The sequence below is a fragment of the Semicossyphus pulcher genome, unplaced genomic scaffold (assembly GCF_022749685.1).
Source record: "Semicossyphus pulcher isolate SPU_LCO1_2020_fin unplaced genomic scaffold, fSemPul1.0.p SCAF_2, whole genome shotgun sequence".
Taxonomy (NCBI): Eukaryota; Metazoa; Chordata; class Actinopteri; order Labriformes; family Labridae; genus Semicossyphus; species Semicossyphus pulcher.
This window is the reverse complement of record NW_027211693.1, coordinates 31,589,291-31,607,747: the sequence shown is the minus strand read 5'-3', so window position 1 is coordinate 31,607,747 and position 18,457 is coordinate 31,589,291.

Here is an 18,457-nt window from a genome sequence, read left to right as displayed (position 1 = left end):
AATGCGCTCCGAACTGCATGAAAATTACAGATAACTCAATCGCTTAAATCGCTTCAAAATTGTACTGTTAACTGAACTTGAATTTATGTTAGCTTATGCTAATGTATAATGTAAGCTAAAGTAGCTTGCAACAATATTTCAGAATGAAAAACAGACAAATTAACAATGTCATCTATGACCAGTATAATTAAGCTGACTAGACACAAACAAATAAAGCATTTTTGACAGCATAGTTTACTTACTTTGTTTGTATCCCCGTGTCCACCGACGGCAAGTGCTGGAGCTTTAGACAGTTAGATAAAATCAGGAAAAAAGGCGGTTCCTTGTGTGTATCCGCTTGGTGTCAGCACAACGAGTCCGCCATTTGACACTGTGATGTTTGGAATCGAGGCAGATCTGCCCCCGAGTTGATGTCGCTGTCGATGTTGCTGTCTGGGAACATTTCCACTGACGGTGAAGTAAGACCCAGTGAACCAGACCGCAGGAATCAGCGCAGCGCCTGATTGAGGTTTTCTGTCTTGTCACTGTCAGCTTGTTGACATTTTCTTTTTCGTTCACCGTCTTTAAACACATCTCCTGTACTCTGTTCCGTTTACTGTTTACTTCATGTGTGGTCTTCAGTTTTATAGATCTCTCTGTCGTAGCCTACAGTTTTTGCATCATTTAACCATTATTGCTTTCTCTCCACTGTTTTAGTCTTTTTTCTTTTTTTTTTCTCTCTGTAAACAGAACAACGTCAAGTTTGCCGGACGTCTTTCGGCGGATTGACATGATTACAGTTAGTCCACAAGAATCTGTGATTAGAGCTGCATGCCTAGCAACAGTCTGTTCTTCATAACAACGGTCTGTTATCAAGAAATAGCAGACCTCGGAATGCCACAATCAACCAATCAGAATCAAGTATTAAACACAGCCGTGTAATAAATAGCTTCTGGTAAAGTAATAAGTGTTGGAAAGTGTTGATATTTACACAAGTACTGTTATTTGTTGAGTAAATTCCATTTCCGTTTATAGTTCTACTCCTCTACACATCAGAGGGAAATATTTGACTTTTTACTCCGAACTATCTGTGTGACAGCTTTAGTTTCAAGTACTTATTTCACTCCTATTGATGAATATCCTCAAACAACGTTTCATTAAATTAGTACAAACTCGATGACACACCGTAACTGACTTCTTTCAGTCCCTGGGTCGGTAAAGTCCTTGCCTGCTCGGTAATGCAGCCTTTAGTCTATCTTATAATCCAACTTTTACATTTAGAACCCTCCATCTGGACAATGACTATGTATGTGGGTGTTTGTGTGTGTGTGTAAATAAGAGAGAGAAGCTCTGCATCACGCAGATGTTTAATTTTTGTCTCCATATTTATGCATTAATTTCTTTAACTTGATGTTCTTTTTGTTTTGCTGATAATGAGGACATGTTGTTGCTGCCAACCATGGCGTGTGTGTGCGCGTGTGTGTGGTGGTTGTGAGGGTGGAGGACAGAGGGGAACATGGGCTGGGGCAGTGGGGATTATGAAAGCTTATTATTGTTTATTACGAGGGGAAAATGAAAATGGGAATTAATTTCAGCAAACACACACACACACACACACACACAGCATTGCCAGAAGCCTGTGATGCAGCATAATGTTGAGCTAATAAAGCACAATCGCAAAAGTCACCTCTGTTAGTTTGTTAAGTAAGATGCCTGCAATGAGTTTGATTTAGTTTAACACAGACACACACAAGCACGAGTGCCTGATGTCCATAAACCATCAGAACCTACAGTGAGAGAAAACAGCAAAACAGTCACCTTTATACGTTCCCTATATGACAGTAAAAGAGTCTGATTATAATACAAGAGTTGTATTATACATGCTTTCATAATGCCTTACATACTCACACATTTACAAACACAATTGTGTCCTTAAATTATTTTTTTTCAGCAGCAGTATTTCTCGTGCAAAAGCATCATATGTTCAGCTTTTCAGTCGTAAGGTTTGCTGTTTTACAGGATTTGGAACCATAATTTTGACCATTTACCACAAAGTTGACGAAGCTACATCAGATAATAAACATCCAAACAGCTAATAGACAAAACCAGCATGCCTGGTAGTTTTGATGCTCTCCACATTGATTTAAATTCTTTCCATTTCACAGATGCACAAAACATCTTAGGTGCTTAAATGCCGAAAACCAGGCAAAACATATTTTTTCCACATAAACAAAGGGTACAGCGTGCAGCGTGTCCATCGTGCAAGTCTGCATTTACTTGCGTGTTTGTCAGATTAATTATCTGATGAAAGACAATTTCAGTCTTTGTTGATAATAAACACCTACAGTAACATAAGGTCATACATGTTTCCTTCTTACAGTGTTTTTGTTTTGTTGTGTGCAGTCCAGATGTGTGTCTGCGTCTGCCTGAATTCATGTAAACATGATATTAGATTCTCTGCGCTTGTGAATTAATTATTGTCATGAGGTCTGGTTGTGTTTTTAACACGTACCAGGGCGTTAATAAGGCTAGATTTGAAGCTGATCATGAATATGAATAAATTACAAATTAACACATTTTGATATGTGTAACGAAAGAACAGCCTTTAGAGCGTAACAGTGTAACTGATGTCCTGGCAACTGAAAATTAGTCTTTATCACAGATCGGTGAGAATGGGTATGCAAATACCAGTCAGCACAATATCCCAGTGTCGACTTTTATTGCTTGCCAGCCAGATTCATCATGACTGAGGAGTAACAGTTTCTTCCCCTTCTAATAGCACTTTGGGACAGTGGACTTTTTGACCAAACAACAGGATGCACATTGTCACACTCATAATGTAAGCACTTGTTGAGCACTTTTGATTAGTCAGTGTTTTAAAGCTGTAGCAGGTAACATTATTAAAACAAACTTTTTGTCATATTTGCTCAAACTGTCACTTTAAACATGCAGTAGTTCATGAGAGCGATAAATCATGTTCCTCTGGCTCCTCCTACTGCTCCTAAGACGTGTAAGAATCCAACGCTCCTGGACCACAACAGCCATTCAGAGCCGAGCAGCCTCTCAGGCTGCTGTCATTCACACGCTGCGCAGCACCACTCCTCCGCGCATGCTCATACGATCAAGCTCAATTTCTTCAGTGTGCGCAGCGTCAGCTGGTTTGTGTCCACAAAGGCTTAAAAACAACCACCAGGAATGAAAAACTGCCCATCCCTCCATTGCCAACTGCAGCTTACACTACAAAGACTGTTAAACTGAAGAAGAGAAATTAGGAAAAGCAAGCTAAAAAGAAAGAGTTGGACCGAGACAGAAACGAAAAGAGAGTAAACATTGGAGCGGCATTTCCGAGGTGGAGAGAGCTACGGGACCTGAGAGGATTAAAAAGTGATGCTGAGTTAGACAGTTCTGCTTGACAGGTAATTACCCCAGCTTCATTTCTGCTGTATTTGTTTCACATTGCTAAGATGTCTGCGGTTACTGTGACGCTGTGTTACATTGGTGTGCAGTCAGGCTAACGTTAGCTTGTTCTCAATGCTGCTGCTTTTCAGCGTTGTTTCATGGCAGGGTGGACTGATCACTGCGGAGAGAGAGGGGGAGGGACCTGGAGGTTGTAATCTTTCAAATTTTGGAGCAAAGTCTGCTCTCTTTTCCATCTTACCTACTGCAGCTTTAACTTGTTTTGTCACATGTTCTTCTCTCATCCTGTTTGTGTCACATGCTTATCATCCTCAGTCTCATCTCTTTGTTACAGAATATAATGTAGCATACAGACACACGCACGCACTGAATCAAGGCTAAACTTCAATGAGCTCTTATTTACCATTAACTTACAACACAAATAAGGAAATACAATGGTGAACATATGAGACACATCTCTTTAATACTTAGGAATCAATTCTCAGCAAGGGCATGCTCATCAAACTACAAACACAGCTAGCACAAGCACACACTGCAACGGCACAGCTAACATGAGCAAAATCACTGTTGAGCTTATTGAAACTTATGTTAGTCTCAGTTATGGATGAGTCAACACAATTGAACGATAACATTCCTATCCTCAATGCCAATTTGTTTGTTCAGAGCAAATAAAAAGGGTTTAAAGGCGACTTTTACTGCACTGCAGATCATATAATGTCTCGGTGCTCAGGTGCTACTTACTTGTTTTTTAAAGCAGTCCTTACACATACTGTTTATTTGCAAATGAGCCTCATTGTTAGAACACTTCAAAAACACAAACACCACCACTAACAGCCACACACAATTACACTAAAAGTGGCACAACGTTTATTAGAGCTCAGATGTTCCTATGAACATGACAACAATACCACCTTTTGTTTGACCTAACAAATAAGATACATAAATATTAGTTTGACATTGTTATTATGATGATGTAAATTGGTCCAGAGCTGTCCGAGGCTCAACCCTGGCACATACGAGCGTATTTCTGTCAGATGTGCAGAGACGGTCTGGAGCTGTTACGCAGGATGGGGATGACAGTGATATTTTACCTGGACAACCTGCTCTCACTGGCTCACTGCAGAACACAGCTGTGTTATAGACGATGAAACAGGTATCACTTTTGTCTGGGCTTCACAATAAATTGAAAAATTAAAAAAAGAGCTGCCTCCTCCCCTCGTTGGTCATCATCTATATGTCGATTAAACTGAACTCTGTCATTATGAGTGGCGTTGCAGACAGCTGTTCTCCACAATCAGACGCAAAACAAGAGCAAATTGCACAGAAGATAAAGGTTATGGGCCTGTTTGATCTATCATTAGAGTAATATCATTTGTGAGTCAGAACTTGGGAGGGGGCACATAGCGGTGGCAAGTGATGTGCCATATATGCTGCTATCAGCAGCCACAATCTATTCTGTGTGAATATTCCTCCTCAGTGTGCACAGAGAGCAAGTGGAAATAATTACTAGCCCTATTATTGATTATGTGAAATTTTACCACAGCGGCAAAACGCTTTGCGCACGGTGCTGCACTGCTGCAGGATTAATATAGTGGAAGCACTGCACACACATACAAAGCAAAGTAATCCCATTGTTCCCAGTATGGGGTGGCTGAGCTGTAGACCATCGTTAAATTAGCTGCAGTATACATTATTGGGTTAACCATATTTCTTTCACACACACACACACACACACACACACACACACACACACACACCCTGTGGTGCAGCCCATTCGGGGTCATGCCCCATCATTAAGCCTTCTTCCCCTTCCCTTCTTGTGGATGATTGATTAGCTAATTAGTTTTAAGATGAATGTCTCTATTCTTATGTTTAACCTAACAGCCCCCATCTGAGCATCACATATTACAGCCTTAATACACCAGTGTGAAATTCAATTTTACAGATAAGGAAAATAATCCCATTAGCAGACTGAAATAAATATGAATAAAATCATTTGTTAAGTTGAGTCCAGATTTAATTTCTACTCTAATGAACCCGTCTCCATTAATTTAACCTTTTACTACATTCAAAATTCAGAAGCTTCATTGCTGCCACACACCCCTTATTATGGGATATGTATCTAGCTTAAAGGGACAGATACATGTCAAGTATGTAATTGTATTATTATTGTATGTCATGTATGTGTCTGTTAGATATCTGGCTCCCCTCAAACGAATCCTCGTTTCACACCAGTCAAACCTACAACACACGGCTCTTAGTATTTCACTAACATCCTCTTACAAAACCTTTTAACTGATAAGTGTTCAGTAAAAAAGCTCTTCAAGGAAAGAAAACTGATAAGAACAGAATTTCAGTAAAGGCTGGAAGGTCAGAGGTCACAGGCAGCAGGTCCGGTGGATGGCTGGGGGGTCAGGGAGGTCTGGACGCAGACGTTTTCGTAAATTAGACAAATCTGGAGAGAGAAGGTGGAAGACTGAGACAAAGAGAAAGAGGCAGAGGGGTCACATCGTATGAAATGTATCAATGCATATTTATTAAACTCTTGAAACAGAATACAACTGTGTAATACTGTGAGTAGTTGGATGTGCTGTACAGTTCCACTGGTCTTAGTGACACTGTGATGTCCACATCTATTACATTTCAGAGGTCTCCTTAATTTTTCTGGCGTCATCACCGGGTGTTCTCTAATCATCAAAGGCTGCTCAGGTCACTCTGCGCTGCTGGATGCTGAGCTGTAGTAGTAACATCAGATAACGTGACATGTTGTTCCTTCATCCTTCTTCCTCCTCTTTTACTTTTAAAAACTGTTTTGGAAATGTGTTATATTTAAATAGCCGACTGTCTCTGTGGTGACTCGAGATGCTGCGTCTTCTGATACACTGCACTGCAGGAAGGTCCAGGTAGAATTAAACATTGGATGTGAAATGTGGACCAAAGTAATGTTGGCAAATATAGATAATTAAATGTAAAGACAGCTGTGAACAGATTTAACTGTATTTATTTTGAACTATTAAAGTAATAATCTCAAAGTGTTGGTCTGCCAGAGAGGGTAGGCGGAGCTAAGCGGCTGCTTTTCCGATCTCTGCAAGTGTTGCGAGTAAACAGTAATCTACTATGGCTGAACAAACAAAGAAAAGATGGATGACTACAGATACAACTTCAAAAATAAGTGAAAATCCAAAGAAAAGATACAAACTCGACGCTCAGATGAAGGCAAACATTCTGAAAAGGAAAGCGACCGTCAGCCAGGAAAATCAAGAGTTACAACCGGAGCCAACCGTGTCACACATGCAACACTGTCTGGAAATCTATTACCGTTTATCGCCATAGGTGCCGCCAAAGAGAACAAAACTGAGATCTTCGAGATTACCACTTCAATATGGAGTGAAAAGCCGTTAGCGTACATGCATCCATACATTTTATTTACTCAGTTTTCCAGTTAATATCAGTTTTCTTGAGATCGCAAGTTTGCTGGTTTTCTCGTGATAACGGGATAATTTTCTGGGGATCAGGAAAACAGAACAACAGTCTGCTCACTGTGATATTACAGAGCAGGACATGCCATGCTGCCATTGCCCACATTAATAAGGTAAGTTAAATCTGGGTCTATGTTTCGTGCTTTTGAAGCTCTGGGGATACGAGTTATAATAATCTGTCGTTCCAGTATCTCGAGAAAACAACCGGAAATGCCTCGTTATCACAGGAAAACAGAGTAAATAAAATGTATGGATGCATGTACGCTCACGGCTTCTGTAGGGAAAAAACATTTAATGAATTAAAAAGAACAGTGTGAAGAGAGGGAGTGCTGGTATATAACCACAATAATATGTGAAGCTGCAAAACACTGCATATATAAACACAAAGAAAAAAAGCAGAGTCCCAAATCAATGTCCTGTCTTCAGTGCTTGGAGGCTTTTACAAAAGGGAGAACAATTTATCGAGGAATTGTTGTTCTTGTTGTCGCTCATGAAGCGTGTCGTGAAAATGGCCATTACCAATGAAGCGTATGTCCAGGAACTTTAACAGTTTAAATGTCTTTTTCTCACGTAACGATGCACTGACACAGTGAGACGGGGCGGTATGTGTGGAAATATTGCAACACAAGTATATGGTGTGTCAATGCCACTTTACTTCCAGACTCTTTGAACCTATCGGTGGAATTGGACTACATTTGTGTTTATAGTGATGTGGTTCAGTGGCTGCTGAGTGTGGACATTAACATTCACTATTGAAAACAGGGCGAGGGAGACCCAGAGCAGAAAGTCAGTCCGCCATCTCAGCTGATGTCTAAATATGAGTGATGAGAGACGTCTGTAATCTTCCCCCTACCTTGGATTGTGTCCTCAATCATTGATCACCTCTCCCTCGCTCTCAATTTTGTCCGAAAATAAAAAATCAAGCTTGTCCGCAGTTCAGAGGCACCATGGATGATTGATTGTCGAGAACACTCGTTGTAATGGTCTGGGGGATTTTCGACAGCATATGGTCCATCAAATTTGGCAAACTTGTGCACCATTGAGGCAAAGTCATCCATGCTTTCAATTTTAATCACTTCTCTGTTGTTCCCTTTTATTCTCTCTCCCTCTCAGTGACTCCAGCCTCATTTTGTGTCTGTCAGCAACCAGAAAGCAGAGTTTACGCATCATAAAAGCACTAACATTTTTAAGTAAGTTGTGTTAAGACTGTGAGTCATATTATAGGTCTAGTTGTTGCATTCTTAATGTGTGTGATGATGTTGTTCTGCCTCCCTGCCTGGGGTTGGTGCTGTTGTCTCTGTGTGGTTCTTTCTCTGTGCTGTGTTGCAGGTGGCTGTTGGTGATTGGGGGAGAACTCATGGTGCCTGTTTTAAAATGGAAGTAGACTTGGCCCCGTCTTCTTCCTTCACTCCCAACCTGACCGTGGGGTTCCAGTGTCTTTGAGAGAAGTGGATGATAGCATCAGCAAGGTTTGTACATTTTGGAAATATTGTAAATTAATTTGAAACCTGAAAATGTTCCAATGTTCCAATTTAATTTAGCAGACGGTTTTGTCCAAAGCGGCGTTCATCTGAGAGTTAATACAACACAAGCAACGATCAAGACAGGAGGGAACAAAGTCGGGAAGAGACAACAAACAGCTGCAAGTGCGATCAGACACTGGTGCTGACAGGCAGTGCACAGGCGATTTTTTGTTTTTTATATAATAATCATCAGCAGCATCAACAAGGTCAATATAGTCATCATGACCATCATCATCATGAATATCCTAATGAACATCAACAACATCCTCAATGTCATCATCATCAATAGCATCAATATCATTAAGGTCAGAGGTGTTCATAGAGAGCTGGGTCTTCAGCTTCTTCTTAAAGGTGAAAGGGACTCTGCGGACCGAATGGAGTTTGGTAGCTCGTTCCACCACCGGGGGATGACTGAGGAGAAGAGACTAGTTAGAGACTTAGGGCCCTGTTGTGATGGGAGTACCAGGCGCCTTTCATTGGCAGAGCGTAGTGGGCGGGACGGAGTGTAGACCTGGATGAGGGCGTTCAGGTAGGCAGGAGCCCTTTTGTTGCTGTTTTGTAAGCAAGCAACAGGGTTTGAATTTGATGTGAGGGGTGACTGGGAGCCAGTGGACGGATATGAGCAGTGGAGGGATATGAACAGTGGAGTAACGTGTGCCGTTTTGGGTTGATTGAAGAGCAGTCACGCTGCTGCTGGATCATCTGCAGAGGTTTGAATGTGCATGCAGGAAGGCCTGCCAGTAGAGAGTTGCAGTAATCAATGTGTGATATCACGAGAGCCTGTACCAGCAGTTGTGTTGCATGCTCTGAAAGGTAGGGTCTGATCTTCCTTATGTTGTACAGGCCAAATGTTGTACAGGGCAAATCGACATGACGACATGACCGAGCAACCTTGAAGGTTAGCTGGTCAATTATGTCAGCCAGGTTCTGGGCAGACTTTGTGGGTATGAGCTCAGCTTGTCCAAGCTGGATATTGATCTGTGGTTACATAGAGGGACTGGCTGGGATGACAAGGAGCTCAGTCTTGGATAGTAGGAAAAGCAGTCCTGGTAGTCGTGGGAGAGTGTAGCCGGTTCTTTTGATCCCACCCTTCCCCTTTTTTCTGTTAGTTAGGTAAGTTCACTGTATTTCCTTTTTCTTTACTGAGGTAAAGATAGTTTGGGTTTTTGGCAAAAGTGTTCTGTTTATTGTTTTGGCATTGCTCTCCCTTCAGTTGGTTTTCTACTTTGTGTTTGTTAAAATAAATCAGATATTGTGGACTGCATATACGCTTGACTGGTCTTCCGTGGGGGTGAAGAATGGGTGCGGGCGTAACATACATTGGGGACTTGTCCAATTTCTAAATATCTTGTCGGGTAATTTTTGGCGTATACTTTTTATTTCTGGTCGTCATTTTTTTCCCTAATTGATGGAGTTTGATTTGGACAGTTTTGTTAGACATCCAACATTACACCAGCTCAACACATGTACAAAAGTGGATTTGATACTCATTGCTAACCTTTTGGATGTGCATGCAAGCTGTGGGAGTGGGGTTTGTTGAAGGGTTTGTCCACTTCAGAAGAGTCCGTCAAGCTGATGTGCCCATTCCCCCTATCCTTTCATTCCACCAAACATCAACGAAACTCCAGTTGACTCACCACGTTACAGAAATGGAGGTGAGGAATCTGTAGTTCAATTCACTGTTCATGTTTGGGTCAAATGCAAATACAGAATATTTTAAGTTGAATGTGCTATTTGGTAAAAACACTTCGTCTCTCATTCAGGCCCTTAAAGTGGCAACTTAAACGCTCAACCTTCCTTTTTTCCATCGCTGCATTCTTTTAAGGTCTAAGTCTGACTAAACCACATTTCAGTTGGTTTCAGAAAAATAACTTTTATACATGAATGGCAGAAACATTAAGCAGACTTGTAATGGAACTCTGAACAGTTTAGGAGCCAAGGTTCAGATGAAAGTGAAACATTTCCTCACTGAGTCTGTAAATACTTTAGAATAAAAAAAAATGAACTCACTCAGAGAGGTCAGCACATTCAGCTCAAAGAAACCCAGGCAGATGGAGTTGAGTCCTTTCATGCCGCACATTTTCTTCTAATGTGACTTTTTCTTCATGTACAGAAAATAATTAAAACTGTTCTTGTGGATGAAGACTGTGATTTCCTTAAGAGCTGCATCATGTATAGAAGGAACACAGGCCTTGAAAGGCCATAGAGATGAAAATGTACAAGTCAAGTGATTAGTTCATACAGTCAATGATTTTGATTGACCCTCCCACGGAGATTAGTGCACTTCACTTTCCACAGAACCACAGACAATTACATTAAGACAGAACAGGAGTCGACTATAACCAAAGCAAGCAGAGCAAACAAGGTCATGAGATGCTGACTAAGGACCTGCATGCATTGTGGAGGGATATGTTTCTACTGCACTTTACTAATGACCTTTAATGTCCATGTTTTGTTTTGTTTATTCAGTAGTGAAGTAACATTTTGAAAATAGTTTTTAGTTGTCTTTAGTCACGTACTGGCCACACTGGAGGCTAGCATGTTAGTCTGGCAGTCCACCATCTGGGCGCAGAGTGCATTTTTTAATCCGTTCAATTTCACTCAGTGTAACAAAGAAAAAAACGAAAGAATTTCAAATACACAAGGGCTATGTTTTCCCTTTGATAACATTGTGTCTCTCTAACGTGGTCTCATTTGTAAAACAGTGCTAGCAAACTAAAGGCAGGTGCTGTACGTGTTAGACTTTAGGCCGCTATTCAGCCAGTTACATTATTGAAATGCTGTGATAATGTGTAGGTAATCTTGGCGGGAAGATAAAATTTTTCCTGCCTTTTAGAAAAAGCAATTGACCTTTACACACAATTGTTCAGAATAAGCTGTAAGCACCAGTTAAATATTAAAGAGGAATTCTGCTATTTCTAAACCTTGGGCCTGTTTTTACCATAGACTGTATAAAAAGATGGACGACATGACAGCTCCCTCAAAGGGAATCCAAACCCTCTCTATCGCCCCCTGCTGACTGGCTGCAGTGTAGCTCATAAAGCCCGCCTCCTCCATGTTTACAGATGGGACATGAGTCAAACTATAAAATCAAAATACACACCAAATACATTTTTAAGACCTGTGAACCGTTTATGTAGTACATGGAGCGGCATGCCGCAGAGTGTGTACTCCCGCAGCCGACAGGAAGTAGGACATGCAAGCTTTCGTGCTCAATCCATTTGCAATGCAATAAAGCACGATCAAACACAGCACAAGTTGAATCTCCTCCATGCTAACAGGCTAACTGCAGTGTCGCACAAATGATGATACCTTCTTCTCTGAGTTTAATGGTGGTTGGCAAACCAGCTTAAAGGCGCATTACCACCACCTACTGGACTGGTGGTGTAGTGCAGTTACTTTTACAGTTTCTTCATACGTCATTGGCCTGATTTGCATCATCTTCCTGGCCGCTGTGGAAACCCAGTGGGCCACAGGAACCATTTAGTTCCTTGAAGAGAAGTTCCCAGAACTTTTGGTCGAAAAGCACCTTTGGATTCTCTTCTGTGGAGTGCTGGAACTGATTCACGTCAGGATTTCAGATCCTTCATTCAAGAAAAGGAAACCCGGATTGTACCTTTTAAGTTTGGGGTGATCAGGCCCCACAGAGGGGGAGTCTGTGATGAAACACTCCTTTGTTGAGTAGTAATAGACCCTTCCTCTTTGGAATAAAACCCTAACTATTCTGCGAGTGGTGTCTGTCCCCATAAACATGCTGCCTCTGTGTTTATGGATGTGGTGAGTCTCCTCTGTGTCCTGTTGGTGAACGGGGTGAGACGCCTCATCCTCAGGTGGCAGTCCCCCCTACATAACAGTCACTTTAATGGTCAGGTAGTAAACAGTCAGTAATATGGGCACAGGGACATGGGTAGGTATCACAACACACAGAAGGCCACTGCAAAGTTAATTATCTAACTCAACAGCCAAACTTCACACAGTGTTACAGCCTGCAGCCTGCTCCACACGGCTGTCTGTGGGAATATTTGGCCTCGGATGTGTAAACCGCTCCTGTTAGCCAAAGCTAATTCTTCTTTTGATGCACTGGACTGGATTCTATCAGCAAATCTCGATTGTTTGTCCCCTGATCACCTGCAATGAAATCATCTTATTGTGTTCAAGAATTATGTCAGCGCCTTGTGGTCTCTTAAAAACAATGTCTGCGTCCTTCAATAATGTCAAAGCTGCAACTTCTAATGATGTACAAGTTAGTTCTCTTCAGCAAAATGTTCCTAATTAAAGTCAGTTGAACTGTGAGTCAAGGATATACTGAAGGCCTACATTTAATACAAATAAAAATGTGTTTTTACTGCACTCAAGTAAGTGCAGACTCAAGCAGTAAACTTATATGTAGTGTGTTCCCATGGCAACAAATTGACTGCGCACAGGGAAAGAGCCAGGACAATAAGAGAGTTAAGCGAGGGACAGCAGATCTTTAATGCATTTATGAGGAATGGTCGAGATCACCAAATCTCCAGGATCAGTGTTGGGCTGAGCATTGATTTTGGCAGAGTGAGCAGAGTCAGAGGGGATCTGCAGGTCATCTGAGACCAAAACACAACAACAATAAAACTAAAACTGGGGCTGGTTTTCTGACCATCACAAAAACAAGAATACTAATGGAGCCATTTGGTGCAAAAGAAGCAATATTGTGTTTTTAATTAGATTTTTGTGTATTAGAAGTCAGCAGGAAATCTAATGGCTCAGAAGAACCTGAGATTTAACCTGTCAGTGGGGTGTGTAAGCACTACTAAATCATAAACCTCTCACACCACACCAATTCAGACTCCCATTACTGTATTAAACATATTTTGAACGAGCTGTCACTGCTGTTGCTCCTTAAGTACTGAAAGGATAGCAGTTACACTCACATAAGTGCAGACCAGAGCAAATAAACCTTTAATCAGTGTGTTCCTCATTGCAACTAAGTAATGGTGCACGGGGAACAAGCCAGAATAATCTTAATGACTTTGCACTCCCCAACTTTGTTCCAGAGGCTTGAGGAAACAAAGACTTGCACAGTATGCGGATATAAATATTGAAGTGATCTGCCAAGTCTCCTACAAATGAACATTATTTTACTGTTTTTAACCCAAATGTTAAAGGTGACACACACACAGATCTGCAGGACAAAGCTGACTAATATCTGTACCGCCTACTTGGCCGAGTGGAAGTTAGATCTTTGTTTGACATGTTCTGCAGATCTGTGTGTGTGATCTGTTATCTTCGTGTTTTAAAGTAATAATAAGTTCATTTAAATAAATGTCTGTTAAGTCACTATCTTTCACAGAATGAGGTAACACAATGGTGACTGAGCCTATGGCCCACTGATGAAAGCCTTTACATTTGCAGTATTACAGACTGGGTGTCCAGTTAGTGACGCGTTTCAGCAGCAGTGGTTGGTCTGCCAGAGAGGGTAGGCGGAGCTAAGCGGCTGCTTTTCCGCTCTCTGCAAGTGTTGCGAGTAAACAGTAATCTACTATGGCTGAACAAACAAAGAAAAGATGGATGACGACAGATACAACTTCAACAAGAAGTGAAAATCCAAAGAAAAAGAAACAAACTCGACGCTCAGATGAAGCAAACAGTCTAAAAAGGAAAGCGACCGTCAGCCAGGAAAATCAAGAGTTACAACTGGCGCCGCCTTGCCATGGTGGAGAGCAATTACCATTTATCGCCGTAGGTGCTGCGAAAGAGAATTATATGTTTGAGATTTCCACTTTAACTAAGGATGTATATGACCACTAATTACATTTGGATTACAGGGATTTAAAAGAAGTTAAATTATCATCTGATATTAGTCGATGAATGAGGGATTGCATTTTGGCCAGTGTGTTTTGTCACTTATGCTCTCTGCATGGACTGTTTCCCTGCATACAAAATAGCTCTCTGAAAAGTGTTTGTTACATACTACTGGGCTTTCAAAAGGAAAGCAGAACACTTCTGACCCCACAAGCACACATGCAGAGAAACCAGCGGCTGCTGTGCATGTTTATTTTGGGCAGACTCAATGACCAGTTAAATTATTCATACAAAAATCATGTTTATTTGGAAACCTGCCTAGCCTGCCCTTACACACATTGTCAAGCAAAAGTTAGCATGTCACAAATCTCAGTTAGCACAATACATAACCACATAGATGGGAAGGGAGGGAGCTCTAAACAGGGAAAACTTACACACACACACACACACACACACACACACACACACACACACACACACGCACACACACACACAACCACACACAAACAGAAGAGCAAGACACAGACCCTGGAAGAGCCAGAGGTCTGTCTCATAAAGACCATCTGTCATCATGCAACATTAGAGCCATTTTGTCATCAATTTCACCAGATTTGATTGGACCTGGAGTCCAATCAGACAGGAACAATTACAACTGTCAACTGCAAAACTGTGCAAAGTGCACTTAAAAGTGAACAATTGAAGCACATTAACACAGAAGCCATTTTCACAGTGACAGAGCAGTTATTGTAGCACAATGTGCTGTTAAAAACCAGCTTTAACGTGTAGTGTAATGATATAATGTCAGAGAGCGTCTCAGACAGACATGATGCTAACATAATAAGCCCACATCTTACACATGCCTATCAAATCTCCATTATAAGCGGCCATTAGTGGGTGAAAAGGGGAAAGATAATTGGCTCACATCATATCGCTCATTAGCTCATCAACTGTCCATTAAAGGTGCCGTTAGTGCAATCCCTTTAAGCTGAAGGTGCAGCAGCAGAGAGGAAAGCAATCAGCATTGTAACAGGGGGAGAAGTCATTAAAGAGTACAGATGCTGATGCATATCACTGTACCCTGCAGTGAGATGAAGCTATGAACTGTGTCATACCTCCTATGGAACTGATATTGCGGTGTTGTTCTCTGATACCAGCTGAAGATTAATGTTGGATCTTTAGCCCCTGGTCACACACAGAAATAACAGGGATTTATTACATGGCTTAGTAGAAGAGTTTATCCTGGTTGGACTTTTATCGTCTGTTATATCTGTATAGAAGACAGCTACCACAGACCGTCTAACCTGATCTCAGCACCAGGTCTAATCTTTACAATCCGTAAAGGGAAATCTGCATTTTTTTCCTAGATAAAATATTAATCACAAAACTATGAATGGTTTGCTATGATGGCTGTTTCTTAAAGCCGTTCATTCTCTCACAAGGGCTCCAGCTGCTAGATTTTGTATGTGTGAAATGTTAGTAAATAAGGGCACAACCTCAGATGCTGTTCTTTCAAAAACCAGAGCTCTACTAGAGGTCAGAGGTCACAGCAGTGAAATCCTACATAAATCTCTCTCTCTCTCAGTGCCATTGTTTTTCATGCAATAAAATGTTCTTCCAAAACTCCACCCACAATACTTTCCCAGTTGAATTTTGATCAGGCCCGTCTGTGCACAGAAGGCTTGCAGCACTTTTTTCTTGACGGTCACATTTGGGCCGCAATCCCAGTTGTCTTTGCTGTATTAAGATATTTTATTGTGTCTACTCACACAAAGAAAACATCATGAAATATCACCTTTCAAAAAGTGACTTCAAAGCATGAGTCAGGAGCAGATTTTAGACAGAGGGGTACTTTGAAGTGAAACCCTGTGTGCAAACGCTGTCAGTCCAGTTTACATTGTGATTTGATTATCTTGGATTTCATTAGCCTTAAAGTGAATCCTCATCACAATTTAAGGTGGAGTCAAGTTCGTTTCCTGGAAAGTGCTTGCTCTGCCAGAAGTAAAAAGTTATGATGTCTTCTAAGAGTACACATTCCTCCTCAGCCCACATTACTTTCACTAGACACAGCAAAAATCAATCCACATCAATAAGTAAACTTGAGAAATGGTAACCAAGCGTGGTGTAAAAGTAGAAAACCCTGTTAGCTTCTGCCCTCAGCCTGGCAGGGCTTTTCCCTCGGTGCATCGCCTTCTTCTACCCCGAAAACCCTCGAACCATCAGGAGTTCCCAGCAGACATTACGGCTGCCTCCATCCTCACTGTAAGTCACGCTGGATGGGAATGTCAGCCAAGTTGCCAACATTTTAAAGCCATGCTGCTAAATGAGCAGCTGTACTGCATTAGATATGCAGCAGCCACTGCACAATTATGCCTTGAAAGCTTAAAAAGGGCAGAAAGCCTCATAACCCAAAAACCCTGAAAAGGGCTTCAGCGTGAAACCAAAAACCAGGCTCACATTTCAGGAGTTTAAAGTCGTTGAGTGATATAAAAACTGTTTTCATAACACACACAAGAGGAGGCTACACTGACTGTCTGAGCTGGTGACCATACTCAAAGAGCAGAAGATTAGAGCTCTCCATTTATCCTTTATCGTATGATCTTTCCTCACAAGCAGGTGAGTTTGTTTCTGAACGTGTAGGCCACATTAAACACATTAGTGTGGGATACATTTGCAACTTTACTGTGAAATGTACCAATTGTGACTTCTTGGAGTATTTTCAAATGTGATAACTGAGATAGTCTTGGAAATGTGTCGGGATCTGCAGGTCTTTCATCAGAATTAACTAAATAAACACAAAACATAATCATCCAAAGAAATATGAAAGTGGACACATGAACAAATTACTTCTTTACACCCAGTGTGGACGTAGTGGGCAGTTCTGTGTGGAGTTTGCATGGTTTCCTTCCAGGTACTTTGGCTTCCTCCCACAGTTCAAAGACATGGGCTGTGTTTGAAATGCCGTCCTATATACTACATACTACATGCTATATACTGCATACTGCGTTGGGCAGTAGCATGTAGTATGGAGGAGCTTTTCAAATTCATTTTGCAGTATGCTACGCCAAGCAGAAGTAAACGATAACCGAAGCTTCTTTTAACTATAGCGCCCCCTTCTGCTGGAATGCTGCTGCTGTCCGTCATTTCACCTGCCACTGTGACGTTCCAGCGCTTTGCATTGTGGGATACAGTAGGCGAGGTAGACTGGTCCGATGCATACTGGAGATTTTCTTGAATCAGTACAACATCCAGGTGTTTTTGGCATACTGCACATTTTGCTTTTGTTTGCATACTGCAGACTACATTTTGGCCAAATCAGTACGTACTGCTAGTGTAGTATGGCATTTGGAACACAGCAATGGTTAACTGGGGACTGTAAATTGCTAATCTGAAAGGTGTGAGTGTGAGCGCCCAATGACAGCTGGGATCGGCTCCAGCGCCCCTGTGACCCTGACCAGGATACGCGGTGTAGATAATGGATGGATACTTTGCTTGGCATTTTTGTTTAATGTGATGTTTTTCTTGGTGTATGCCTCTGATGCCTAAAATATACAACGTACACATTAAGTGAGTTATGCTCTAGCTGTTGTAAAATGTAAGAATCGTGTTAATTACTCAACAAAGCTAACTGTTGTGAAGGGAGGTGCCCACTTGATAACCCTGTTGATGTGCTGCCTCTCGCTGCCCATCTGACTACAAGTTTGAGTTGCTCTCGCTTCTCTCCTCTCTTCCCTCAAGAAAATGGGGGAATAGGGGGAGGTACAGCGTTAAATTCAAATGCTCATGTGTCCTGACACTCTGTGCAGAACAATGATGGAAGAAGACGTAACATAGTAAGTACTAATACCAGAATAGCCAAACAAGCCAAACAATCAATCAAACATAGAGAATGCTGGTGTCAGATTTAGGCGTTAAGAAAAGCTGGATCCATCATTGATGCTTTACATTCAGGGGAGTCGTCTCTTCATTACTGTCGGACTGGTTTGATCCTGATTCTGCAGACCGTCTGGGACTCACTGTTCCTCTTCAGATGGAAAAGCAAAAGTCAGTGGAATGCAACAATAGCTCCTCATAACACAAACACACGCTTCAGTGGATGCATTCATCGCTTATGTTTGAATGGAACAAAACCTGTGGGAAGCAGCCGCAGCCTCTCACGAGCGCTCGCTTTGATATCTGACTTCCTCTAATCTTTGTTTCCCTGAACAGCATGCACTTAGCTTACAAATGATGTTAGCATTGAGCTGCACTCATTTGGGGCTCAAAGACACATACGCAGGAGAA